Source organism: Mesoplodon mirus (assembly GCF_964341445.2).
Source record: "Mesoplodon mirus genome assembly, chromosome: 10".
Classification (NCBI taxonomy): Eukaryota; Metazoa; Chordata; class Mammalia; order Artiodactyla; family Ziphiidae; genus Mesoplodon; species Mesoplodon mirus.
The window spans coordinates 89,308,663-89,335,823 of NC_138986.1; the positions used below are offsets into that span (position 1 = coordinate 89,308,663).

Below are 27,161 nucleotides of genomic sequence, written 5' to 3' on the forward strand. Positions count from 1 at the left end.
TACATAAACAAGAAATTTTTGCTAAATAACAAAAGTTCAATAAAGGATAGAAAAAAAAAGGCAAGCATTCATTCCCATGGGTAGATATAGTCTAAAACTTTGACTAACTTGATACTCATTTCTACTGCATATTTGGATACAAACTCTAGACATTATGGTTGTCTACACCCATATAAATAGCTTTCTAGGGCTACATTGTAATAAATTTGTATTTCTTGAGAGTTCATGGCTGTCGGTTCCAAGGGACATCTTGCTGGTATTTGGATAGTAAAAAGATCTTATTCTGCCCAAAATGTGGTACAGAAATTCCCACAAAATAGAGGAATGGATGATGAGGACATGGAAGTTCTCAAAAGAGCTCAAAATGCTCATTTTATTATCATCACATCATTATTATGTAAGTGAGTCAAATGATTTTTAAAAATAATTAAAAGTCAAAACTAAAGACACAGTAGGGGGGAGAATTTTGCTAAAATTTGCCTATGTGTCAGCAAGAGACCCGAGAGTAAATATGGTGCTGTTTTCTGCCCCTCACCATCTATCTTGCTGCTACGCATAGTTTCACTTATAACTTGTAAACTTTCCCACAAAGGGCAGTAGGTTAAGAACACAGAGAAAAACATTTTCCAGAAATGTGGATTCTCAGGACTTTTAAAAAAGCTGCTTGAACTCCCTACTGAGAGAAGCTGTCATAAGGCTCCAGCTGGAGGAGAAACAAGTTAACAGCAAAAAGATGTTCTAAAACATACAGAATATAAACGTACCACCTCTGGCATCATTATAGTCAGACCTTGCACTAATACTCTCAACATCTGGGAAGATAATTTTTTTTAATGGGTTGAGAATAGCATCCTAATGATAAAATGTTTAAAAATACCTCAGTGGGATTAATGAGAACAAAGAACCAAAGTTGCATGGGGTGGCAGGGGGCCACAGAGCACAGCTTTGCAGGCAGGGAATGTGCATGTAGGCCTGAGGAGGGGGCAGTGATAGAATCAGATTTCACTGAGCAAAGGCAAACCACTTGTGTATCCAGAAACGAGATCACCAGTGATGCCTGTAGACCCCAGTGTGAACAGGTAACCCAGGGCAGAATCAGGCAGGATGCAACAAAAATAGGATTGGGCGGAATAAGAGTGGTTAACAGATGAAGAAGTTGAAAGTCAAGAACACAGGAAAAAATGGAAGTCACCTGGGGTGCTGTTTACCCTTTCATCCCCTGAAACAAGATAGTGAAATCCATGTCAGAAATCCCATAAAGGGAGAACGACCCATGGAGTAATTGTCCTTACTCATAGCAGAGCCCTTGAGCCTCGGGATGCTCGTCCACATGCCCCCACCCCCAGGTCACAGGTGTGCTTTCTAGCCCCTAATGAGGCATCTGCTTTTATGCTGTCTGCACAGCAGTCAGCCGACAGGGTGGGCAGATCCTAAGTGACTTATCACGACTCAGTGACTGAAGTAGGGGCAGAGATGAGGGAGGACTCAAAATAGCTCAGGAGGCGATGATGAGGGTGCCGTGTGGTGGGCTGGGTGTGCGGGGGACCATCCGGCACCACCCGATGTGCTCAGGCGTCTTTTCACTGTCAGACCTTGCAGCCCTTTGAGTGTCTCAGTTTCCTGAGTATTTCTGCAGCTCTCGCCCCAGTACCTAGATAACTCCTGTCCTATCTTCTATGATATCAAATCGTAAGTTCCCTAAGGGCAGTTGTCCCAGTCCTCTCACAGCACTTTCTAGAACACCTGCCTGCCTACCGGCCTGAGTGGGTACATAAGTGGATAATGAATGAAGCCATTCAGCCCCCGTCCTGACCATCTCCTTCTATTTTCACTGATTCCTGATTTTACTACACTTACTAAAATGATAAGATATGCTGTTTTGCTTGTGGGTATAAATGTGTGTATACTTGTCATCAGAATTCATCTGGGTTCTCTACCTAAATTATCACTGCTTTACAACTGTATCCCAAATGAATGCCTCTAACAAAGAAGTCAAATATCAATTCACTATATCAACTGACTATGGACAGTGTTGTACTTTGAATGAACTGTCCACCACGGTGGTTCTCATTCTCCAATTATGTATATTTTTTAACATCTTTATTGGAGTATAATTGCTTTACAATGGTGTGTTAGTTTCTGCTGTATAACAAAGTGAATCAGCTACATGCATACATGTATCCCCATATCTCCTCCCTCTTGCATCTCCCTCCCATCCTCCCTATCCCACCCCTCTAGGTGGTCACAAAGCACCAAGCTGATTAGATTTTAAGTAATTTGAGGACTAGGGCCACAGCTCCTCTTTTTCCTACCCCTGAGGAATTAATACTGAACTCAGCAGTGAGTTTTGCTGATGAATCAATTGCTAGAAGGCAGTTTATTGCTTCCAGCTTTTCAAAATATCATTTATCATCTGAGAAATTAGTTTTCTCTTCCTTAAATTCAAATAAGTAAGTAGACTTAGAAAAATCATCAGGTGTAGAAAAGCCAGTGATTAATACCCTTCTCTGACTGGCCTCTGTTACAAGTACCTCTGAAATTCAAGGCCTGTTGTGTTCATGAACAAAGCTCTTCTGAACAACATTTATTTACTTATTATTCATCTAAAAAACATTGACTGTCTGGTCTGAGCTTCGTACTGGGGATACAAGAGTGAGCTAGATAGATAGATTTGGTCTCTGCTGACATGTAACATGTAGATTAGCGGAAGCAAAAATAATAGGAAAATAAGTAAATGAGAATTTTTTTTTTTAAATTCAGTTCTATGAAGGTAAAGAACACAGGATATAGTAAATAGGAAGACACAGTGAGGGTGGTTCATTCACAGTTATTTGAGAATGAAGCATTTACGTTGAGACTTGAAGGATGAATAACCAGTTGTTTAAAAAAGACAGAAGTGGAGCCTTGAGGAAAAGGAAGTAAGGTACCTGCACATCCCGAGGGATGTAAGACCCAGGACCTGACAGGAAGCTTGTCTCTTTGATGTACAGACACACTTCGGAGATACCGCGCCAGTTCAGTTCCAGACTACCGCAATAAAGTGAATATTGCAATAAAGCAAGTCACACAAATTTTTGGTTTCCCAGTGCATAGAAAAGCTATATTTACACTATAGTTTACTAAGTGTACAATAACATTATTTCTAAAACTACAATGTACGTACCTTAATTTAAAGATCTGTTATTGCTAAAAAATGCTAACCACCATTGCCTTCAGTGAGTTGTAATATTTTTGTTGGTGGAGGGTCTTGCCTCGAGGTGGACTGACCAGGGTGGTGGGTGCTGAAGTTTGGGGTGTCTGCGGCCATTTCTAAAATAAGACAACAGTGAAGTTTTCCACATTAACAGACTTTTCCTTTCAGGAACAGTTTCTCTGTAGCAGGCAATGCTGTTTGATAGCAAACTGTTTTCCAAAACGTTTGCACCATTTTTTAATCCCACAAGCAGTGAAAGAGGTTTCTGATTTCTCCACATGCTTGCCTTATTATTGTCCATCTTTTTTAATTTTAGGTATCTTAGTGGGTATGAAGTGTTATATCCTTGTGGTTTTGATGGGCAAATCTCTAATGAATAATTAAATTGAGCTTCATGTGCTCATTGGACATTGTGTACCTTCTTTGGGAAAAATGTCTAATCAAATTATCTGCGCAGTTTTATATTGGGTTATTTCTTTTGTTGTTGTTGAATCTGATGTTTTATTGCTAGAGTATAGTAATACAATTGACTTTTGTATATTAATTTTGTATCCTACACCCTTGCTGTGATCATTTATTAGTTCTAATAAGTTTTTTATGGCTTTCTCAGAATTTTCTGTGTAGAAGATCATGTCCTCTGCAAATAGAATTAGTTTTACACATTCTTTCCATCCTTTCTGAATGCCTTTTATTTCTTGTTCTTGTCTAATTGCCTGGACCAGATCCTCCAGTACAATTTTGAACAGATGTGTTAAGAGCAGACATCCTAGGGCTTCCCTGGTGGCACAGTGGTTGAGAGTCCACCTGTCAATGCAGGGGACACAGGTTCGTGCCCCAGTCCGGGAAGATCCCACATGCCGCGGAGCAGCTGGGCCCGTGAGCCATGGCCACTGAGCCTGCGCATCTGGAGCCTGTGCTCTGCAATGGGAGAGGCCACGACAGTGAGAGGCCCACGTACCGCAAAAAAAATAAAAATAAAAAATAAAAGAGCAGACATCCTGGTCTTCTTCATATCTTGAGGGAAGAGCTCAGTCTTCCTCCTTAAAGTGTGGTATTAGCTGTGAGTTTTTCATAGATGGCATTTATCAGATTGAGAAAACATCTTCTATTTCTAATTTACTGAGAGTTTTTTTTTATGATGAAAGGTTTTGAATTTTGTCAATTGCTCTATCTGCATCTTTTTGGATGATCATGTGCTTTCGGTCCTTTATTCTATTAATATGGTGTATTACATTAATCGACTTTCCAATATTAAACCAACCCTATATTCCTGATATTACACTTGGTCTTGGTATATAATCTTTTTTATATGTTGCTTGGATTCACTTCATTAGTATCAATAACTTGTCAATGACTTTTGTATAAATATTCATGAGGGATATTGGTCTGTAATTTTCTCTTTGGGTCATGTCTGCTTTTGGTGTCAGGGCAATATTGTCTTTCTATCCTCTCTTTCATTTATTTCCACTATTATTTTCTTTATTTCCTTCTGTTTGCTTTCAGTTTCATTTGCTCTTCTTTTTCTGGTTAAGAAACTAACTCCTAGGCTTCTGGTTTTCATGGATGCTTTAGTTCTGGGGCAGCTGGTTTTGAAGGCTACTGTGAAGCTAGGAGAAGAAGAATGGGAACAGGGCAAGCAAAACTGTCATAAAGCACACTGTCCATACCAAGGTTCAGCCATTTTTCTTGAATCATTGCTCCCTGGATTGTTGCAAGCTGTGTTAATTTCCAAAGTTCTGAAAAACATTGACTTTGACAAGTTTTGCCAGTGTCCTCATTTTAGGGAAGATAGGATGTTGGGAGGTCCTAACTGTCCCTTTCTAGAAATAATTCTCTCTGCAATGTTATTTTAACCATATTTGAAAGGAGAGTGATCCGCAAAATTTTGGAGAGGCATTTGTTGTACATTTATGTGAACACAAAGTAGATGATGATACAATGTGGATGATAATTAAAATCCTTCTCAGATGCCTATTATGGGGAAAGTAAAACATGCTTGACTGTCAGTTGGCAAGTAAGTGCCAGTGACAAGGGACCCTGACGATTGTCATATACTGGGAGTCCTGATTATATCTGCTCTAGTAAGGAAATGCTAAGGTGTTCATGGACTTAAGTAAAATATTTGCTTTTATTCACTGAGTTCAGTCCATTAAATCTTAAAAATTTGCCTTTTGAGAAGAGTGCATATGGCAACACACCCTTTAGGGTGTAGTCATGGTGGCCTGTAGTCTAGACCTGGGCAGTGACACGTGCATTCATCATGACGGTGGTGAGAGTCTTCTCCTTTTCTTAGTGTTTATCACTCATTTTTAGCCCTGCTCAGTGTTAATATTCAAATATTTTGATTAAGTTATTAACCTAATTTCATTCTAACACAATCACATTAAGGCTGAGGTATATTTCTGACCATAACGGTCGTGGTGGTAATCATTTGGGTTTTGTGATTCGGTGATGGACAGTTGCCATCATGGTGGTCTGCTTAAAGTGCACTTTGCTTCTTGAGATGATACATAGGGCCTCTCTAGATGTGATCCTTTCCATCTTTCCAATCCTGTGTGAAAAATCCAGAAGGGACATGACCAGAGGTGAATTTTAACCAGGTCACTCTGGCTGCTGTGCTGAGCATGGCCATAGGGGTGCAGGGATGGGAACAAGAGCATCATCGAGGGGGCTATTGCAGTAACATCCCTGAGAAGCAATAACTTTGGTAATAGTTGTAGCAGTCTAGGTTTTAAAAATCCGTTAGATTCTTTATTTTACAAGTAGAGCTGAAAGGATACCCTTACAGATAAAATATAGAGTGTGAGAAAAAAAAAGAGACAATGATGACTAAGTTTTTTTTTTTTTTTTTTTTTTACTTATAGGAAATTAATCAATTTTTTTTTAATTTTATTTTATTTTTTTGCTTTATAACAAATTTAATCATTTATACATATACATATGTTTCCATATCCCCTCCCTTTTGCGTCTCCCTCCCACCCTCCCTATCCCACCCCTCCAGGCGGTCACAAAGTACCGAGCTGATCTCCCTGTGCTATGCGGCTGCTTCCCACTAGCTATCTACCTCACGTTTGGTAGTGTATATATGTCCATGCCGCTCTTTCACTTTGTCACAGCTTACCCTTCCCCCTCCCCATATCCTCAAGTCCATTCTCTAGTAGGTCTGTGTCTTTATTCCTGTCTTACCCCTATGTTCTTCATGACATTTTTTTTTCTTAAATTCCATATATATGTGTTAGCATACAGTATTTGTCTTTCTCTTTCTGACTTACTTCACTCTGTATGACAGACTCTAGGTCTATCCACCTCATTACAAATAGCTCAATTTCATTTCTTTTTATGGCTGAGTAATATTCCATTGTATATATGTGCCACATCTTCTTTATCCATTCATCCGATGATGGACACTTAGGTTGTTTCCATCTCCGGGCTATTGTAAATAGGGCTGCTATGAACATTTTGGTACATGTCTCTTTTTGAATTATGGTTTTCTCAGGGTATATGCCCAGTAGTGGGATTGCTGGGTCATATGGTAGTTCTATTTGTAGTTTTTTAAGGAACCTCCATACCGTTCTCCATAGCGGCTGTACCAATTCACATTCCCACCAGCAGTGCAAGAGTGTTCCCTTTTTTCCACACCCTCTCCAGCATTTATTGTTTCTAGATTTTTTGATGATGGCCATTCTGACTGGTGTGAGATGATATCTCATTGTACTTTTGATTTGCATTTCTCTAATGAGTAAAGATGTTGAGCATCCTTTCATGTGTTTGTTGGCAGTCTGTATATCTTCTGTGGAGAAATGTCTATTTAGGTCTTCTGCCCATTTTTGGATTGGGTTGTTTGTTTTTTTGTTATTGAGCTGCATGAGCTGCTTATAAATTTTGGAGATTAATCCTTTGAAATTTTTTTTTTTTTGCGGTACGCAGGCCTCTCACTGTTGTGGCCTCTCCCGTTGCAGAGCACAGGCTCCGGACGCACAGGCTCAGCGGCCATGGCTCACGGGCCTAGCCGCTCCGCAGCATGTGGGATCTTCCCAGACCGGGGCACGAACCCATGTCCCCTGCACAGGCAGGCGGACTCTCAACCACTGCGCCACCAGGGAAGCCCTATGATGACTAAGTTTTTTTGTTTTTTGTTTTGTTTGGCTTGAACAAATATAAAATTAGTTTTCATTTACTTAGATAAGGAAACCTTTTAAACGGACAGATTTTGTATGTTGTAGGGGGAGGTTGGAACATCAGGAGCTTGCTGTTAGATGTGTAAACTCTGAGAAGATTTTTAGAAACCCTAGATGGAGAAATAGGTTAGGCAGTTATTCACACAGATCTAGAGTCTGAGACATCTGAGCTGGAGATATACTTTGAAAGTTACGAGTATACAGATGGCATTTAAAGGATGAGAACCCTGGTAGAGAAGAGCAGGATCCCAGGTGTGAGCCTTGGGGCACTCCACCATTTAGAGGCTAGGAAAGGAGGAGGAAACACAGAGAGTGTGGTATCCTGGAACCCAAGTAAAGAGTGTCTCTAGGAAGAGAGTGAGCAGATAGGGACTGAAAATTGACCATTTGGTTTAACAATATAAAGATCACTGTTCAATTGGGCAGATAATCCTCCCTCAGTGAAGAGTTTATCATTTCAACAGGAATTCTGCTCTGAATTTCAGAATGCTGCTAAATGATTCAGTGGATGATAGAAAGTATCACAGTCACAGTCTTTGGGCATTAAGTCCTCTGCTGGCTCATTAGGTGACCTGCCTGATGAGATGAGACAGTAGCTAGAGGTAGCAGCGTGAGTCATGCCCTGTGTGGATACACTGTGGAGTTCTGGGATGAGATGTACAAACTGCATGGCTCTTATTATAATCTCATGCCAAAAGTTCTATTTGTTGGATTCATTCATGTTTGAGGTATGAGAATTCTTTGAACTCATAGATGAAAATAACTCATAGGGTGAAAATATTTATCTAAATTTGGAGTGGAATCAGACTTATAAGTTCTCTCATATGTGCTCTCAGAAAAAATATTTATTCTTGGCCTTTAATTTAGAATTTGATTTACATATTAAACTATTATTATATTGGAGATTTCTTTATAAATTGCAGTCAACACAAACCTTGGTCAACAAATGAAGTCACTAATATCAATATTTGCTGTTTTTACTTGACATTTCTTTCAAAAGTGTGGATCAGATAAAAAATTAAAAGAGGAAAAACAGGTGAAATTATCATGTCATATGCAAATACCTGTGCACGTTAGGTTGATTATTACAGAGAACCCTTTTACATTTTTTTTTGAGGGAATCTGTGACATAGGTAATGCAAAACAGGGAATAATCAAAATGCTAATTTTGGATTTTGTAATGTAATTTGAATGGCCTAATGTTTTGGAAAAATATTTCACCTTGATAGTCTAACTAAAGAAGGTGAGAATTTACTTAAATCTACCTTCCCTTTCTCGTTCTCCTTGGTTTCTGTGTTCGTGGCTCTCTGGAAGAGTGAGGCTTATATGACTTTGAAGGGAGATGAGAGTGGTGGAATTTTATCAGTTTAGTCTTTGAAATCCTGTTTGTTGCAGTTTTTCTTATGTAGACATGTGAATTTTCATGTATTTCCCAGGACCTTTGTCCTGATGTGATGTTACCCATTATCGTATAAGTTGTTGAAGGTAGGGGCCTGACCTAGTTTGGTTTGTTCTTTCATGTACTCTTTGTGCTGAGCTGTACCAGATCAACCATAAATTTGAGTGCTGGTGAAACAAACTCCTAAAGAGCTTAGGCTTTAGAGACTGAAAACTAGGGTTCGAATCCTGGCTACATCACTTCCATGAAAAGTCTCTCCACCTCTCAGAGCCTGTGTTCTTACTTGAAAGTGACTAACTATATTTATTTGAAACAAACTTTTAAAGCAAGTTCTGCATATAATTCTTACTCTTATTAATATAATATACCAATCAATTAATAATTACTACTACTAATATAGTGATATTCTGTGATTCAAGTTGTGCCCTCAGAAGACCACCTCTCCTGATTTCTTTGGAGGCACTGGAAATAATAAAATGTCTGCATGGCAAAGTCCTTCTCAAATAGTCTGCACAATAGCCAGAGTAAACCTTTAAAATCACAAAACTAAGTTTTCCTTGCTTAAAACCTATCAGGGGTTTCTTTAGGGAAGAATCCTTCAGTTGTTCAGATAGTGTATAAGGTGTTCTACAAACCCTGGCCTTGACCTGCTCAGCCTCCTCAGTGCTGATTTCCACAGCTCTAGCCTTCTTTCTGCTGCCTTAATGCGCTGATTCCTTCCTGCTTCTGGGGCTGTACCACCACTAGGGACCCTGTCACAGTCCTCCCCAGTCTCCACCCAATGATCAACTCCTTCTCTACTTTGCAGCCTAAGCATGCACTTGACACTTAAACAGTGCTTGATGGGATGTGCTGGGGAAGTCAGGAATCCTGGAATCCTCTTCCCATGCAGTTCCCAAGCAACAGTAAAACATGACCAAGGACTGCTGTCCCCTTTAGTGGGCTAGTTCTGGGTACCCCCAAAAAGGACATTGCTGAAGCAAGTTGGAGAACATGAGTTAGATGGAAAAAGAGAGTGGAAGTAAGATCCCTGACTCCAGAAGGGGTTCTGACTCAGTTTACCCATCCCTCCATAAGAAATGAGAGCCTCAGGGATGCTGACCTCTTAACTTCTCAGCATACATGAAAGACCTCTCACTAGGGTTTATTCACTGGGCTGAAGTGAGGTCAAATTAAAAAAAAAATCCTCAAAGTCCCACCAGAGTAGCCAAAAAAAAAAAAAACAAAACAAAGCTAAAAGCAATAAAGTATGAAAGATTCTTTGTGCATGGGACCAAATCAGTGCCATACAATAAGACTCTTGGTTTCAAATCTCCTCTCTTATAATCTAGTGATAAAGAGGATGGGTAGACAGACAGACATTTTTATTCCCCTTCCACCATCCTAATGGAAATCTTCTCCTTCTCCCCTGTTTCCCCAAACACTTCAATCTGTCCACTTATTCACCAGGCCTTGTTATATAGATCTTACTGGCTCTCAGGGAAGCAGCTGTCAACACTGCTTATGGAGGTCTTGGAGAGGCTAAGTCCCCTTGAAGGTTCCTACTCTGCTTTCCGTTAGACGAGGAGAACCAACCCAAAAATTCTGAGCTCCTGCTGCCAACGATGATGCAGTGGGTCCTGAAGTACCCCAGCTTTTCTCTTTCAGGCTTCTTCTTCTTCATGAGGGTTCCAACAGTGACAGAAGTGCCCTCCCTTCTCACCAGGGAATTAGTCTGATTCCTCTCCCCAAGAGCTCCCAGGAGAACTAACTCATCAAAACTGTGTCAGTCTGGTTCCTGGAGAAGCAGATGCCAAGAACAGAGGCAAGGATCCTATTAGAGGAAATGTCCAGGATGAGAGAAGGTAGAGTCAGAAAAGGCTGGGAGACTCATTGGATGCAAATCTGACCCCTCGTGAACGGGGGAGGGAGGAAGGAGGGGAGGTTGGGTGGAAACATCCTAGATCGCTGTGTGGTCTAAAGAAGGTTCCACAAAGCTCTTAGAGAGCTTTTAAGCCAACATTGGTGATGAGGTGAGGGGGTACCTTTTCTCCTGGGAACAAAAGTGGCCTTTGCATCCCTGCCTGGCTCAGGGATGGCCTGGGAGCAGCCCACGGTGGGCGTGGTCTCCACACAGCAGGGAGGGGTTTGTAGAGCCCTGAAGATGGGCCTGGGTCAGTTACAACTCCTGCTCTAGCTGTTCCCATGAGAGAAGCACAGCGCAGTGGTCGGGAGTGGAGCTCTGGGTTCCTACCTTGTGTTGCTTTTAATCCCAGCCTGCCACTCACTGGCTGTGATGTTGGACAAGTGATTTACCTTCACCACCTTTCCTTGTCCACATCTGTGAAGGGAGGACACTAACTCTCTCTAGCTAGTGGTGTGGTGTGATGTTTAAACCCGCAGAAGATTGTCTAGCACACAGGGAGTGCTCAAAAGCACACTAGTAACAGGACGAACTCGTGCAAAGGTACCTAACCTCACATCCTATTGTCTTCATCCCATGATGACAGTGAGTATGCCCTGCTTTTGGTGAAATGAGATGGTTTTATGTAAAGCTCCTGGGATGGTGCCAGAGATGGGATAAGCCTGAATAAATAGCATAGGTAACATTGATGGTTATCATTATCAACAGCAGAAGAAATGTAGCAGCATCCTCATATAGCTTCTTTTTTTACATAATTCATTCTTTTCTAAAAGTCAGACCTCTTAGATTAATAACCATTCTTTCAATGTGCTGTAGCTGAGAACCCACTGTGTGTGTATGATTGTTCTAGGGACAGAAGCTGTTTTCTTTTCATTCAAAGCTATTCCAGATCCATTTTCTAATTAAAGTTGTAATGAATATGACAGAGAAGATGACTTAGTCCTCTCTAATTTGGCTACACTTGTAAAAACATGTCCATGGATACATAAAGGTTAATGATCTTGCCCCGTTTCACATCTTAAACAGCTGGCTCATGTTGGGTTGGAATTGTCTCTTCATTCCTCACCCAGGAAGACTCTAAATGTGAGACCATCTTTTAAAATAACCTTAATAAATGTTTCCTTCTATTGAAATTAAAACACTCAAATATGTATTTCTAAAGAAAGTCTTGTTTAAGAAAAATTAGCTGCTGTTGTAAGGGCTTTTAGTGTTGAAACTGACAAGTTTTGATGAACAGGACTTGCCAGTGATATACTCAATATAGTGTATAGGAGGCTTTTAAACATTTATGAAGTCTGTACTATTTTCCAGGTCCTTGGGGAACGCAAAGATGGCACAGTGTCTGCCTTTGAGGTACTTATCCAGACAAATAGATAATCACAATAGCCTGCAACAAGCTCTGTGGTAAGCTTAAGCCCAGGATGTCTGGTGTACAAAGAAAGGACACAGTGTCATTTGGGATTAGAATTACCTGAGATTAATCATAAAAACAAAATGCCCCAAATAACAAGATCAAAGTTTATTTGTCTCTCAAGAACAAAAAAGGTGCAGTAATCAAGCTAGGAGGTGTGCATTGCCTCACAATGTCAGGCGTTCAGGCTTCTCCCATCCTGTTACTGTTCTGTGTCCAGCTTTCTTTCCCTACATCAGGCACTTGTGGTCCAAGTTGGCTGCTCATATACACTTATCTGCATCAAGCCAGCAGGAAGGAGGAAGGGGACAATGAAGGACTCGCCCAAACCTTTGAAGAGTAAATCCCACAAGTTGCATATAGAACATCTGCATGCATCCCCTTGACCTGAAAGTGGAATGTGTGCAAAGGGAGTTTGTAAAATATAATCTTTATTCCAAACCATCACGTACCCAGGTAAAATGACAGGTTACTTTTTCTTACAGTGTAAGATGGAAAGAATGGATATTAGGGGACAAGTAGCAATTCTGCCATAAAACCCAATCCAGCTAGGAGTGGGAGTAGAGGAAACTGTCAATGTTATTAGTAAAATAATAATATTATTAGCATGTGACATTTTAATTTATAACTATATTGACTTTTTAAAATTAATTAATTAATTAATTAATTTGGGGCTGTGTTGGGTCTTTGTTTCTGTGCGAGGGCTTTCTCTGGTTGTGGCAAGCGGGGGCCACTCTTCATCACGGTGCGTGGTCCTCTCACTATCGTGGCCTCTCTTGTTGTGGAGCACAGGCTCCAGACGCGCAAGCTCAGTAGTTGTGGCTCATGGGTCTAGTTGCTCCGCGGCATGTGGTATCTTCCCAGACCAGGGCTCAAACCGGTGTCCCCTGCATTAGCAGGCAGATTCCCAGCCACTCTGCCACCGGGGAAGCCTATATTGACTCTCAAAAAACATTTACAGAAAGTTCACAGTCTAATTGGAAACCTACTGTAACCAATTTGCATTCATTGACAGTGAAACATTTAAGTTGTGTGCAAGTGAAGGGGGAAGAGTATGGAGTGCGCCGTAGGTGTAAGTTAGCTTTCTCCCAATAGGATGGAGTCCGTGCTTACCTTGTTCAAACTTGGTGACATTATCATGATTATCATGTCCAAATTATTACATTGAAATGCTTATATGAAGGTGGAAAAGCTTGGGAGCAAAGTAGGTGACCTGTCTTTCTATCATATTCCAATATTTTATATACATCTACATTACAGCACATATTTGTAGCAATATAGAAGAAAACAATATTCGATGCTTTAGTGATTGTTGCTAACTTCAAGCAAAATACCTACTAATGGGGCTTCCCTCGTGACGTAGTGGTTGGGGGGGGTCCGCCTGCCAATGCAGGGGACGCGGGTTTGTGTCCCGGTCTGGGAAGATCCCACATGCCACGGAGCGGCTGGGCCCGTGAGCCATGGCTGCTGAGCCTGCGCGTCCAGAGCCTGTGCTCCGCAATGGGAGAGGCCGCAACAGTGAGAGGCCCGCGTACAGCAAAAACAAACAAACAATAAACCTACTAATGAGTTCAGTAAGCATTAAAAAATTAGTGTCCTAAATTAGGTAATTAGTGTCCTTACGCCTTGGCAGCTTTTTTATTTTTTTTTTTATTTTTTTGGTATGTTTAAGAGGGCTTTACTCATATTTGGTGACGTTGATTGGGTTTTTTGGAGGGGTAGGAACGCTTTATTACTTTCTCCCACATAAAATATTGGAAGATAGGCTCATACTGAAAATTCACAATCCAAAACATCTTCAGGAACATATTAGGTGCAGGTAAAGTGTAATATCTCTAATTAATGCATCCTTAAAACAGGAGACCAGGGTGGAAAGGAGATGACTAGCAGGGCAGAGACTTTCTTTTCAGTAATCTGTTCTCAACGTAATAGGAACCACTAAGAGACATTCAACACCCACCCACCCAGACACATGTAAGTGTGTAAGTGTTAGCGCCTTCATCCACTTACGCTTGGCTGTTTACCCATCATGAGTTCTCCTTCTGTGGAAACAGGTGGGGGTCACAGGCTGTTGCTTAAAAGCACAGCTCTGAGTTTGGAGTAATTTTGATTTAGCATTTTGCTTTCAGCAGAGAAATTCACTAACAAAAATAGAAAACTGTAGTTTAATCTTATTTGGAGAGTTTTCAGTGTCATTTCAGTTATCTAAATCATTTAAAAGACTCTTTTACATCCTAAAAGAGCAAGAAAAGGTTATTAAAAACTTGCTGTTGACATGTAAATTTTAGGTCTAATTTATAATATAGATTAACGTCATGTTTATGTGTTGTATATAAATAGCACAATGTATTTCTAATGTAATCAAAGTTTTTCAAGCATTTTATAGTTTTATATAATCATATATAATTTCAATAATTCTTATTACAGTCTTCTGTAGTTGTAGGGGATTTTCGTTCCTATTTTAAAGTGGCTAGATTTATCACTTAAAAAACCTAGATTTAGAGTATGTTTACTCTAGGAAAATATGATCTGATTGATGAAATATCTTTTCTAGTTATTGTTTTCAGAAAGGAGAAGAGAAAACCTTCCAGTGATTATTACGTTATATAAAATATATGTTATGTTATTTGAAACATGTAGATATAGATAAAACTTTGGGTTTTTTTAAATTTTATAAGTCTTTTTCATTTCCTTGATATTTGTACCTTAGTGAGTCAAGAATTTCATTGATTTGTCTCACATAGAATTGTTATATAGTATACTTTGTTGGTATCTTGTTTGTGTGAAATTCTGAAACCAAAATTATTTCATGTTAAATTGTTTTATATATATATGTATATGTATATGTAAATACTTATATATGTAAATTTACTTCATAGATATACTTAAATAAATATATTTACTCCTTAAATTGTATTTAGAAAGAATCAAATTTTAAGCACATACTATGTTTCAGGCACTATACTGAGAGTTTACCGTGAGCTAACTTATTAAAGGTGGAGCCCTTCAAATATCTCCACTTTACTGATGAGAAAACTGTCTTAGTGAGGCTAAGCTACTTATTCAATGACACATCTTTGGGATTTCAGTAAGTTAGTTATCACAAAAGTCAGGATATAAAACATGATTTTTATGTATTAATCATCTCTAAAGGAAATGCGTTGGTAAGTTTATGGAGGAGATTTCCTTAACTTTGCTTCTCAGGAGTTCCTCTTGCCATGTCTTTCTCCCTACACACTTCTGACTATTTTTCAAATTTTGTTTACTGAACTATAATTTACAATGTTGTGTTAGTTTCAAGTGTACAGCAAAGTGATTTAGCTATACATATACATATATTTTTTATATTCTCTTCCATTATAGGTTATTATAAGATATTGAATATAGTCCCCAGTGCTATACAGTAGGACCTTGTTGTTTATTTTATATATAATAGTATGTATTTGTTAATCCCAAACTCCTAATTTATCCTTCACCCCATGCTCCTTTCCCCTTTGGTAACTGTAAGTTTTTTTTATTTCTGTGGGTCTCTTTCTGTTTTGTAAATAAGTTTATTTGTTTCATATTTTAGATTCCACGTGTAAATGATATCATATGGGATTTGTCTGTTTCTGTCTGACTTACTTCACTTAGTGTGATAATCCTAGGCCAATCTATCATTTCTGATTTTTCATCTTCCTTCTTCACGTCCATTTTCCTCATTTCAATTTAGATCCATCTTCTGTTTCCTGTGATTTCTTTACGACTTCTATTTACCTCTCTTCTAGAAGTTTCTTCTAGTAAGATGCACTCCCAGTTCTAAGTTCAGTAAACTTGGGTTTTATCCCAAATTTCACATGTTGTTCAGTCTTGGCTTCCTCATTTGTGAATCAGATGCCGATCTTGATCTCATAAAGTTGTTGTGTAGATTACACACAATGATGAATGTAAAATGCCTGACATGTTGAATGTCAAATGGCATTTGTTATTGGTATTAATATTTTCATTCCCATGACTTCAGCTGTCTCTGTCAGTATAGCCAATCAGACATGGGTGCCGCAAACTTACTCACTTTCCAGGGTCTGCTGGTCACCTCTCCCTGATAGTGGACACCTCCACCCACTTCCAGCTTCAGAGAACTACAGTAACTTGGAGTTGACTAGCAGGCCCTTAAAGACTGCTCTGCACCGAGCAGTGTGCTGGGCACTGTCCCTTACACTATCTTCTTTAAGTCTCACAATCATTCCCCATTTTTCTGAAGAGAGAAAAAATAAACTGAAATTCCAGAAGAGTGAATTGCCCAATGTCATGTAAATATAGTAATTAACAGAGCTGAGATTTGAACCCAGGTTTCTTAAATTCTCTGCTCGTTTCGCTGTGTGCTCTTTACATTTGTTTTAGGCTATTGTGCACACTTGCTCTTTTAAACTTGGCTACACCCAGGGATCCAGTATGGTGGTAAGTAGGGCAGCTGTATCACTCATCCCTGGTGAACAGAAGTGATGTGACTTACCCAAATAGAAGGCAGAGTTGAAACTCAAAAATAGCTTAATTAACGTTTATGTCCTGTGTCTACTGCTTCTCTAAAGTGAAGATAATATTTTCTGATCAAAGTTTTCCTATATCTTCAGATGACAGTCTAACTAAAATATGATACAAGTAACCTATGCTACATCATGGCTCTACCTGTACTAGAATATCTATCAATAGTGCACACAGAAACATAGTTGCTCTCATTTCCTAAAATAGTATTTCGTCTGGTAGAACTCCCAGTTGAGTGGATGGCTAGGACCTCTTTGTATTAGTTGCCTATTACTTCAGTTTCATAAATTACCCCAAAACTTAGTGGCTTGAAACAGCTATAATTATTTGTGATCTTTCCTGGCCCCTCTGACTCAGGGGTTTGAAGGCAGTGTGAGAGGATGTGTGTAATAGGGGAGCAGCAGTGTGAGAGTGGTTCCAGCTTGGATTCTCTCTTGGAGTTGCAGTAGGACATCGCCAGCTGTGTGACATTCAACTACGGCTTGACTGGGACTGTAAAACCCACTTGTAATGTGACTCACTTCCATCCTGGCAAGTTGGTGCTGAGAATGGGTTTCTTTGCAGATGTTCTGTCCACAGGGCTGCGTGAGTGTCCTCCCAAGGTGGAGCCAGCCTCCACCAAGGCAGGCGATCTGAGAAATCAAGGTGGAAGCTATGCCTCTAGGACCAGCCTTGGAAATCACATGCCATCACACCCTCCATGTTCTGCAGGTCACACAGGTCAGCTCACATTCAATGTGCAAAGGGACTCTATAGGGCCTGAACACCAGAGGTGTGGATTTTGGGGTGGTCATCTTGGAGGCTGGCTACCACATTTTTCAGCAGAAACAGCAGTATTTTCTCATTATCCAGAACAGAGAGGCAGTATATTGTGTCTAAAAGGGCAGAGATATACTCAGATAGGACCTCTTTTCCAAAACTGTGATGGTTCTTCATTGACAACTGAACACAGTACAAACACCTGGGCTTGGAATTATCAGCTCACCAAAATTCTGTCCCTAGCCTCCTTTTCTCCCTTTATTTTCCACTATTATTTTTACTAAGGCATAATCTACCCATCTGAGGCTCAGTATAGGTTTCAGGAATTCCTCAAGCATCAGGAATTATGTAAAATGGTATACATAGTAATGTATGTGCCTTTTTCTTTTGCTGAGAAATTTGTCCGGATTTTCTACTGTTCCTTCCTTCAAGGAATATTTTAAATGACAAATTCTACATAAAATCTTATCAAATCCACAGAAGATCATTCCCACCCTCACTCCACCCTGCTCCTCAAAAAACGATACAGTATTTGGTGGACTTATTTGAGTATTTCTTTCTTTTTTAATTTAATTTAAATTTTTTATTGAAGTATAGTTGATTTACAATGCTATGTTAGTTTCAGGTGTACAGCAAAGTGATTCGGTTATATATAGCGATATATAACTGAATACATACATATATGTATTCTTTTTCAAATTTTTCCCATTATAGGTTATTACAAAATATTGAGTATAGTTCCCTGGTTATACAGTAGGTCCTTATTGGTTATCTGTTATATACATAGTAGTGTGTATATGTTATGTAATGGTAGTTTTGGAGTACTACATCATATCAACATTTTAAGTTCATGTCTCACCTCTTAAAAAAATCTCTAAGGCCTCTGTAGGCAGAAGTCATTTCTAAATTATTTTTGAATCTCCCAAAACTTACATTTTTCCAATTCAAGTAAAATATGTTCATTTTAGAAAATTTGAAATATAGGGAAAATGAAATAGGGAAATAGTTCTCACCCCTCCATTGCAGTTCAAGCTCTAAATTCAATGAATAAATGAAGAACAATACATGAATGCATTTTTAATCATTCACATATACAAGGATGAATGCTTTTAAAATGCATTCATGTGTTCAGTTAGGGCAGCTAATTTGGACAGGCAGAATTTATTCCTGTAAAAAGTGGCTTCTTAATTTTCTATGCATTCTAAGACCAAATTGACATTCTTCTGGTTTATTGGCTACCATACAAAATCTGCTTTACATCAGAACTGTGCCCAGAGCTGTGCCCAGAGACCTTGTGGTTCATTAACCTGGAAGACTTAAGTTTCCAAAGAGGTCACGTGGCCCTGTGGCTAGGGTAAGGTATGTCTGCCTCTCTGAAGGGGCAGCGATGAGGGTCAGCTACAGAAAATGAGCAATGTGATCACATCTCCACCACCAGCGCTCTTAAAGACTAATACAGCCCATATAACAGGAAGTACTTGAAAAGGCCCTCAGAGCATGTAAAATAGTGTAAAGCAAAACCATTTTATTATTTCCTGACAATAAGTTAATGTAAATATCCTCCTTTTTTCATGGATTAGAGTCTGATCTCCCTATCAAATTTTAGAAATGAACTAAAAAGATCATTCTGCTCTTTGGAATGTGTACTTGCCAACCTACTCATTAATAAAAGCTATAAGAAATTTCTTTGGTTTCAGCCTTTTTCATTGATAGCTTCTTACTGTCATTAAGTTACCTCATGGGACTATATCCCGTGCCCTAACTAATCCAATGACAGCTACTTTAATTTTTTGTGGATTTTTTTCATCGGAGTAGAGAAGATATTAGAAACTCAAGAATTATGAGATTTGCTTTGCACAATTTAGAGATACGTATTTCATAGATGCTCAAGGTAGTTTAGACAATAGTGGTCTTGATTTTTACTCTTGCTGTGCTATTGAGGCAGTATGTAGACCAGAGACATCAGTTTTCATTTCCATGTGTATTTGTCTTTGCTCAGTGGGAACAATATACAAAATTATTTGTCTTTAGAATTCAGATTAAATACAAAGTTTAAATAATCAAACAGATGCACTTCAGGTTGTACAGGCTATCAAACTCTTATAAAATGAAGGAAAACATTTTGGATTCCACCTGGATGTGTTAATTACAATGATTATTTAATGTAGCTAAGTAGTCTCTTGGCCATGACATTTCTACTGTAATATTTCTAAAAGAACACTTAGTAAGAAGTAAACATTTAGATACGTTTGTCAAACTATTAAATATTTTGACCTAAAATATATATATAAATATATATATAATTATTTGATTGCTATACCTTAACCATGCAAAGATTTCTTTGAAATGTCTTATGTTCATATTGTACCTACATAGAGTGTTGAAAATATAATCTGTGATATGGAATTTCATATGCAGTTGGGGGATCTATACAGTCTTCTATACAGGCCAACAGTGGAAACTGAGTAATGTTTCACAGGCTTGTCCTAAATCAATACCGTTTTCAACATGAGGGAAAATGAAATGCTTCCTTTCTTAGCTTCCTCCTTGTCATATTGATGATGAGTCAACACAACTTTTTGCCAAATCCCCTCCTAACAAACCAGATGAAAGCATGAATATTTTTCAGTTATTTTAGTTGAGTTTGCATATATTAAAATAAGATATTCCTCAAAATATTTCAGGGATTAAAAGTACTCAGAATACATATTTCTTTCACCAAACAGATAGACTCCTTAGACTTATCTGGATTCTGAAAGAAAAGTCTAAGTAAAAGTGGAGATTCAATAAATATCCATGTATTGCCCATCTTCTGTGCATCTCCCCTGCTGTGAGAATCAACAGAATCCCCCATAGACTGGCTTTATGATGGTCAGGAAGGTGCCATGTGGTCATGAAGGAAACTGACAATGCAGTTCTTAGATTACTAACATTATTTTACTTGACCCCAAAAGACTTTCCCTCTATTAGTTACTATAGAGACTTTGCAGTCTCCGCAGAGTATACTCATGATTTTTTATTTTTACTTAAACTGCAATGCTGTTAGTATTAGCATAGTGGATGTTGAAACTAACCTGTGAAAATGTAATGGAAGAAGTATGTTATGTGTGTTCTGTAAATATTTACAATTACAAAGACATTTTTCCATAGTTTTTTTTTTCTGCTATAATTTGCAGATATTTGGCCATCATTTCTATAATTGTAAAATACTACGAATTTTAAAAGATGCAGTTATATTTGAGTTATTTCAAGAAATATGATTCAGTTTTTAAATGAGATTTTTAATACGGTTTATTTTTCTTAACATCTTCAGTGATGTAAAAAAAAGCCTTTGAATACAAATACATATGATTGGCTTAAACACAACTACACCATACAGCTAGAAAAGAAAAATTAAGGAGATGTTGCTTTCAATTGCTTACCTCTGTTTCCATTCTTATTTTCAGCAAAGTATATCACAGATCAAAGAAAGGAGATTTAGTTCAAATTCTTATCTATTTGTTGAGACAAGAAATAGCACAGAAACAGTTTAAATATATTTTTTTGCGGATTTGTAACATTAGTTCTATTCTTTATCTACTATTCTTTTCTAACAGATCTCACATGAAGGCTTTGAGATCTTGTTGGAATAAAAACAAACAAGTAAAATAAATACGAGGCATAGCATAATCATTTTAGCAGCTTTATATCTGTGATCATGAAACTGTCTCTTGCAAGCCTTTAGGTTACCTGTGATCACTCCATGTGACCAAAGATTACACAAATGGCCATAAATAGAAATAAGAACAAACTACACAATGACAGCTTGAGGCTACATTAAAAGAAGTGCTAAAAGGAGAGGTCTCACCCCACATTTTCTGTCTGGTGGAGGTGTCCACCGCTTCCTCTATATATTTAGCAGTATATAAATTATTAAACGATGCTTCTGTCAGAGCCCACACCCTATTCTTTATTCTTCAACTCATCCTCCCAACGAAGTACTTTCATTTATGGCCTAGAATAGCAGTCTCTCTTGTGCGAGTGTAATTTTCCAGTGATTCTAAATAAGGAAGTGTTATTCTTGAAACTGGGTTAAAAATATAGAAAATCTTCTCCAATATGGAAAAGTAATTATAGAATTCAGATTCTCTTGAATTGATGTAAACTAAAATCTGAGGGAAATAATTGGACTGGCAAAACTTCACATGGGTAAACGTTCAGGAAGCAATAAACACAAATCTATAGCCTGATTGTCCAGCTTCGAGGTATGTGGTGGTTCTTGCCAGGCAGAGGTGAAACCTGCTTTGGAGCTTAAGACGATGCATTTGTGGTGACATCCTTGAAATCCTTAAACTTTAACGTCTACTTATTTCACTTCAGTCCTTTATGATTCAAATGCTTATTACTTGAGCATTTATTAGGTACACGGCAATATACTTTGTTATTAAAGGAGAAGAAAATAAGCAGAATAAAAGAGAAAGGCTTTGCCTTTGAAGTTATAGCAATAGAGATGGAATGAAGAATAAGCATGTATACAGTAATGAGAACCCATGGGCAAATGTTTGATACTACAATCTGAAGTATGGGCTTTGGGAGAAAATGATGAGGGGTGTGTTCACAGAAGTCTTCTCTAAAGGGTCCATTGGAGACCAATGAGGCGTGTGTATTGGAGGAGAGGAAGGGGGAAGAAACCCAAGGTCTTAAGAGCAGTGTAAGCACAGGCGTACAGGTATGTCAGAGGGAGGGGCGGGTCAGGGAGAGGAAGAGGGAAGGAAGGGGAGAGGAGACGGGTGTCTGTGTATTGGAGGTATGTTGGAAGTGTGTGTCTGTGTTAGGGTATTTCTGTGAGGTCTGAAAAAACAACAAATCCTCCTGAATTAAGCAGAAAGAACAGAGTATATGGGAGACTAAGAGTAAAGCACAGAACTGACTGCCACTCAGAGCACATTATGACTGACTCAGGATCTCCCTCGGCTGTTTCATGGGTGAATATCCAGATCCTCCAGTGGACCCCAGCTCCCTATAGAGCTCTCTCTAGAGAACCCACATTGCTCCCCCAAGTATGGCTTTGGAGTCTGCTTGTCCTAGGTTGCTGGGCTCTTTCGTTTTAGCTGAAAACGGTATCCAGAAAGAGAAGACAGGTTACCCCTGGAACATCGTGGATCTATATTGATTCATGAGGGTTTGTTTAAGAAGAGGTCTATTGGTATAAGTCCTCTGTGAGTAGAAATGCTTTATTGTATTTTAGTCAGATTTCACCCCAACTCCTTAAGAATAAAATTAGAATTTTTAAAAATAAGATGTGTAAAATAAATTCCTAATGTGAAGCAGCAGAGCAGAGGAGAGGTGAATCTGAATAAAACATCTTGTATATCAGACTCTACGGTCTATGTCTTTGATTATTTCTCTCCTCTCTCATATGACCACTTACATTCTCATGCATTCATTCAGAAGGGCCTAGGGATGCTCCTGAGCAGCGAAGCTCCTCTTCCCAAATTGTCCTTGTCTTTTAGGGGAAAACAGACATGTCCACTCCCAGCTCCATCTGATAATGCAACACTAGCTATGTGGGCACATCGTGGGGTAAATAAAAAGTCCTCTGGAGTCCTCACGAAGAACCAGCTGACCAGACCTGCAGGGATTTGTGTAGATGGACAGACAAAAGGCTAAGAAAGATTTCCAGAGAGACACAGGGTTTGGGTCCTCTGAGATAAGTGGGCATTTTTCAGGAAGTAAAGAAGGAAAAGAACACCCTTGTACCCTGTTGGTGGGAATGTAAATTGGTGCAGCCACTGTGGAAAACAGTATGGAGGCTTCTCAGAAAGCTAAAAATAGAACTACCATATGACCCAGCAATTCCACTCCTGGGTATATATCTAAAAAACAAAAAGACTAATTTGAGAAGCTACATGCACCCCAGTGTTCACAGCAGCACTATTTACAATAGCCAAGATATGGAAACAACCTAAATGTCCATCGACAGATGAATGGATAAAGACGTGGTATATATATACAATGGAATATTACTCAGCCATAAAAAAGAATGAAATAATGCCATTTGCAACAACATGGATCAACCTGAAGGGTATCATGCTCAGTGAAATAAGTCAGACAGAGAAAGACAAATGCTGTATGATCTCATATGTGGAATTAAAAAAAACACAACAAACTAGTGAATATAACAAAACAGAAGCAAACTCACAGATATAGAGAACAAACTAATGGTTACCAGTGGGGAGAGGGAAGCAGGGAGGGGAAATACAAGGGTAGGGGGTTCAGATGTAGAAAATATTATGTATAAAATAAGCTACAAAGATATATTGTACAGCATAGAGAATATAGCCAATATTTTAAAACTATAAATGGAGTATAACCTTTAAAAATTGTGAATCACCATATTGCACACCTGTAACATAATATTGTACATCAACAATACTTTAGTCAAAAAAAATTTTTTAAAAGAAGGAAAATAACATTCTAGGCTGGCCTGTTTCTTGGTAACCAACTCTTGCTTTTTCCAAGCTGTTGCTTTTTACCTCATTCAACATAGATTCACAGCTTTTCTGTCACTGTTGCCTAGCTACCCTCCGGTCAGTAACCATCCATATTAAAGCTGTGTGTATTACGCTGCTTTCAGCTGGCAGGATAGGGCTTTGCATGGATACTGGGATCTTTTTCCCCCAAATGCCTATTGCTCACCTTACCCCAGGCATGTACTGTGTTAATTACATAGTTATATGAGCTGGATTCCTAACTTTCATTCAGACCTAGACTTAGGTGTTTCAGTCTTTGTATCACATGTCTCTTTTCGATAACAAATCCCATGGGCTGTCTCTTTCCTCCAAAATAGCCAGGTGCTTTTGGTTTTGCCTTTCATGGACACTTCTTTTCTACTACTGTTCTCATCAGTAAAGAAAACCACTCAGGGGATTAAAAAACAGCAACTCTCTGAGGGCTGACTTATAGAATATATTTTTTAAAAGATTCTACTGCCTGTAGCATGTCTGAATAGTAACCAGAAATGCAATTTAGTCTTTCTGTATGTAAGTGATAATTTGGTATTGGGTAGGCACAAAAATTTGAGGAACAAGAAAAATAAACTGATACCTTAGGCCAACGTTTCTCACTCAGGTGCACACTCAGTGGTTCATAACTTCTAATTATTTTCTTTGGGTTTCATGTTTTCACTTCAACTGAGCAAGTCATATACCAGTAGACTTGCCAGATAAACTATAGGTACCCAGTTTAATGTAAATTTCAGATGAACAACAAATAATTTGTTAGTATGTCCCTAGATTCTAGTACATCCCTAAACATTTTAGTACAGTACATCCTTATATTAAAATTCATGTCCCTCAATAGGACATACTAAAAAGTTATTGTTTATCTAAAATTCCAATGTAAATGGGTGGGCATCCTCTATATTAATTTGCTAAATCTGGTAGCTCTACTTATTAGTAATAAAGATTAAATTTCTGTTTTGCAGAGATGATTCACAATTAAAAGACATTTTTATAGTACAAAACAAAGTTTTTGAATCAGTGTTTCTCAGACTAGGTGATTGTGGAAATATTTTTTTCGGCTCCCGGAGATGACATTTTCCTTGAACAAGTGTCTTTTCCTTATTCAGATTTTTTTAAAAAAGCTCCTTTAGAACTGGGAAACTCTCTCTATAAAATTATTCTTCATTATCAGATAGAACAAATATTAAGAGATTATAGAATTCTAGGAATTTGGAGCTCAACAGATATTAAAGATCTCTTCGTTAAACAATCTTTGTTACAGTTCAGGAATAAGACCACAGCTTTCAATGTTAAGTGACTTATTGTTAAGTTAAAAAGTTAATGAGCTGAAACTGATCTCAAGTCTTCCAGCTCTTGGTCCTATGCTAAGAGGTGTGTGAATGTGAGGGTATATGCTTTCTCTTCCACAGGCAATTAAGATGCATAACTGTTAAGTAATTAATAGGAGGAAATTAATTGAATGCAATATCTTTTTTAAATGCATTGGCTTAGGCATTATCGACCATAACGAACAACTTCCAATAGCGCTAATTAGTTACCACATTCAACCAGGCAGCCATTGCCAGTTGCTCAGAGCCAAGAACCATGCTGCTTAGCTTAAATCCTTGTCTCTCCATCAACTGGCTCTTTTACTTTAGCCAAGTAACCTCTCTGTGCCTCGGTGTCTTCATCTGTAGAAAGGGGGGCCATGGTGATGATAGCACCGTCAAAAACTGGGGTAGGAATTACATGGGAATATCTGTAGGGCACGACAGTGTCTTGCACAGGTCAGGGTCTCAGAAGGGTTACTTATTATTGACTTATTGTCCTTGGTATTGTTCGCTCCTCAGATGCCCACAAATGGTGAGGTTAATGTCCCAACCGCTGTCAGAGTAGATGTGGTTAAGAATGGGATTAAAGGCTTCAGTTTAGATGTAGATTATTTAGTGATTTTATAATAGATTCAAGGTTATAATGCTCAGCATTTTTAATGTGTTGCTTTATTAATTTTTGAAAGGTAATGGTCCCCCCTCCTCAATTTCACCAACCAAAGAGGATGATCCACATTTCTCTCCTACTGCCTTCAATGACACTACATCTGAGATTCAGCCCCAATTTCCCTTCATCTTTTCAGGATTCATTAAAAAAAACATAAGAAATTAGTATTTGAATTCGAGAGGTTATACAATTATTTTAGAGATTCAAAAAATAAAAATTAAAAAAAACCCCAAAGACATTGTAAGCATTCAGGTTCCTCAGTGATGTCCCAAGAGGCTCAACTATTCACTCATGGGAAGGAATGAAAGAGTATCTTGCCACTACGGATAATTCCAATTAGAGGTTTATAACCAGAAAAGTTTGGGATAGGTTTCCAAAATGAGTGGCTGCAGTGTGTTAAATTCCAGAAGAGCCACAGAGGAGACTGACTATATTTAGCTCAGTAATACTTTGGGGTAGAAAAGACCAAGTCATACTTTTGGGTAGAAAAAGTTATTTTTTAAATAAAGCAAGACTTCACATCCTTGAAAATTAACTAAACAAGTAGGTAGCCATCATTCTATAGATTCAAACCCAATATAATCCACCAAAAGACAAAGAGCTTACATTTGCGTTCCTGAAATACTCAAATTCACAGAATTCTGCTGACAATTTATGGCAACGTCTTCCAGATACATTTCCTCTGTGTTGGTCTCCTAGCATAGCTATGGTCCTCTGTGAGACCCATGGTCTGTGCCAGAGCATCACAAGTAGTTTCAGACATGAAGTCCCAAGTTCACAATTAGGAATGCCTACTGATTACTTGTTGTCAGTGTAAGAGCTTGAATTTAGATCACAATTCCCTTTGTTTCTCAAAAGCTGTTGATAAAAAGGAATCTAACGGAGCGACAGAAAAAGGAACAGCTTCTTGGTGTGCAGTGATTCCAAACATGTCTGCTGTGGGAAACCCTTCCCATTTGTTTGCTCACAAATGGGTTTGTGTGTCATGTATGCATTGCTGATCAGACCTGGATTGAGGACCATACATTTTGATAGATGCTTACAAAGGCAAGTAAGCATAGTTCCTGACCTCAAGGCTCTGTTTGCACCTCACGTGAGAGCCTCCAATCAGGTCTCCCTTCAGTTCTGTGACTCTGGCACTGAGAGAAATCCAATAAAACCATGGACAATGCTATCACCTGATAACTGGGCATCCGAGCAAATCATTGTCTCCGTATTAGCAGTGATCACATCTGTGACACAGAGCAGGCTGTCCAGTAGGTAAATAGTTGTTTCAAGACTAGGGTAATGTCTAGATATATTCTTCCAAAAGCATCT

At 38.6% G+C, this 27,161-nt stretch overlaps 1 protein-coding gene across 3 annotated transcripts in view; it reads left to right on the top strand.

Moving 5' to 3' along the window:
- LOC309811101 (regulating synaptic membrane exocytosis protein 1-like) overlaps positions 1 to 27,161 on the top strand; it is a gene marked incomplete at both ends in the record, with an annotated part of 212,974 nt that overhangs the window by 118,858 nt on the left and 66,955 nt on the right. The window lies entirely within an intron of this gene.